Source organism: Atta cephalotes, assembly GCF_000143395.1.
Source record: "Atta cephalotes unplaced genomic scaffold scaffold00050, whole genome shotgun sequence".
Classification (NCBI taxonomy): domain Eukaryota; kingdom Metazoa; phylum Arthropoda; class Insecta; order Hymenoptera; family Formicidae; genus Atta; species Atta cephalotes.
Window position 1 is genome coordinate 44,238 of NW_012130114.1, and position 2,688 is coordinate 46,925.

Here is a 2,688-nt window from a genome sequence, read left to right on the forward strand (position 1 = left end):
CTTTAATCGGAAGCAGCATCTATGGATATAAGATTCAATAATGTATAATCGTTAAAGAATATTAAGCATCTTTTATTAGCGCATATAATTGTGTGTAAGTGAGAGTATATGAATGTAAAACCATGCAAATTTGTAATATTCTTTATTTGAATTATTTCTCATATAAATCATCCCAGGCTTATCATTACATTCTTATGGATGCGAATTTTCATTGGCATATGTGATGTAATGTGGAATTTGATGCACGGCAACTCGGAACGCGCGTATGAAAGATTGGGATTGCAAAAATATGAATAATCAACAGGTGAATTTGAAAAGAAAGTATTGGCAAGGAGCAAGTATTATGGAGCATAATTGATTATGATTCGTCAGTTTCTTAAGGCTTAAATTGAAATTTGTATACATCTATTGTAGATCCAGACTCACGAGTAGAGATGACTGTTGAATTTTGGGCCGATACTCGTAGTCAGTTCTTAATTATTTTAAGAGTGTTTCAATGTCTTGGGATGCCAATAATTGCGGCTCTCTGATTGGTTCATGACATGTTGAACCTGCATTTTGATACATAAAGTATCACAATTACTCTGATAGCAAAGCCTGTGGAGATAGATTTTGAACAGAGCCTGTTATCAATTTTTAATTGCAAAAAGGCACCAAATTGTATACAAAATTTGTATTATCTGACACTGTCAGCAAATTGCTGCCAGAAATGTAACAAAGCCTGCTAGACATGCTATGCCAGCAGATTGATAGCAGAAACCGAGCAAAGTCTTGCATAATCTGACGGCAGATTGAGAGCAGACTCTGCTCGGTTTCTGCCACCAATTTGCTGGCATAGCCTGTCAACAGGCTTTGTCGACAAATCCAAATGCGGGCACAGATGGTTGTAGTCAAAATCTGATAAAGTTTGCTGCCAATTGGCCCCAAATTGCTAACATTTCACGGTATGAATATACCACCACTAGGAGATCGATTCAGTAACTTCAAACAAAGTGAAAATTACAAGTGAGCAAATTTACTAGATGTTAACCAATGAAATTATTAGTATTCTAGTAAATTCGCTCACTTTTGTAATTTTCACCTCGTTTCAAGATGCAGAATCGATCCTCAGCAGCGGCGATGTTTCGAGAATGTTTCGTGCGCATTCGAGGCTCAAAAAAGATGGCAGGACAATCAATGTTGGATCTTAACTTAACCTCTAGTGAGTTGAGTATCCGCTAGGTACGGGTCGAATCGAATTGCTCTGTTCCGTGGATCTGTGGATCCTTGTTCGCGTAAAGCGTGGCGTGACGGAACTTGGAATTTGGAACTCAGAAGAGTGAGGAAAGGAGGGATCAACGTGATGGAGTGACGAACGAATGTGTTTATAATATTTAGATTGTACGAGATAATTGGATGCGAAAAGGAAATTTAAATGTTTACGAATGCGATAAGGAACATCAGTTTGCGAGAACGATCAGCTTGATCGGCAAGTACGCGCAAGCGCCAATACGCCACATTCTAATTGCTTCATTATCACTTGTACCCTACTCTATACAACGTAACAACTGTCGTCATAATTAATATTTTAACGATAGAAATATTAACAGCAGCTTAGAGAGCGCGTGTATCCTCTCGATCGAAAGATCGATCCGAGAGATTTAGGCGACGCTGGATCTGGACGTGGAGTAGGTATGTAGTGACGAGTGATGAGTGCGTTGAAGCACGCGTTGTCATTGTCGTCCAATCGAAGCCAATCTACCAATCTGCCAATCCGCAATCGAAGCTGATCGAAGCTGATCGAAGCATCGCGCGTCCAACTTTCCAAATGAGTGACGTTGGGTGGTATCACTCGTAACACGTTACGGCCAGCAGTCGAGGCGGCGGCCTCCGACTCGAAGTCATTTACCGATGGTGTGGCCACCATCGTAATGGCGTGTCAGACGGCTATATACCGTATGTACCGTTAGTTTGAATCTATTCCCGTTGGTCGGCTCGAGCGACATCCACGCTCACAGCTCACGTACCTACCGACCGAGGAGGGCTGAGCCATATTCGATCGCGGTTGGTCGTCGTAAACCCGGAAACGAAGCGTGTGTGCGCGTCTCCGTTCGGCGAGAGCGTCGAAAGCTCAAGTGTGCGTTCAAGAGAGACAGAGATAGAGAGAGAGAGTGCGAGTGCGAATTTATCGCGGAGTCACTCTCGAGCTCTCCTCGAACTTCCGTTAGAGACGTGCGCGCGTCCATCCTGACGTCTCTCTACGCATATGTATGACGTGTGCATCGCAGCGACAGCCGCGGCGATACGTCGGTCGGCGTGTTCACGTTGAAATGAGAAAGTTGTTGCCGTTGCGCTGAGGATTGGGAACGACGACGCACGCGAACCAGCCAGACGGACAATTCCCGTACTAAGCGGACGTACGGAGACCGAAGGCAGCGACAGTAACAGCGGTACATTGAGTCGAGTGTGCACGGAGAGTCGTTTGGTCGTTGCTCGTCTACCTGCCTGTACTTACGAGTAAGTAGAACAAAGTCAAAATAGTTTTCACATCTTGAACGCTTGCAATCTTCCTCGTGCTTGAGACGTCGTGTTTTACATGTAATTTTTTTTCTCTTTATAATTACCATATGTGCTCTCTCTCTCTCTCTCTCTCTCTCTAGTGTGTATGTGTGTGTATGTGTGTGCATGCGTATAAAATTATATATATAT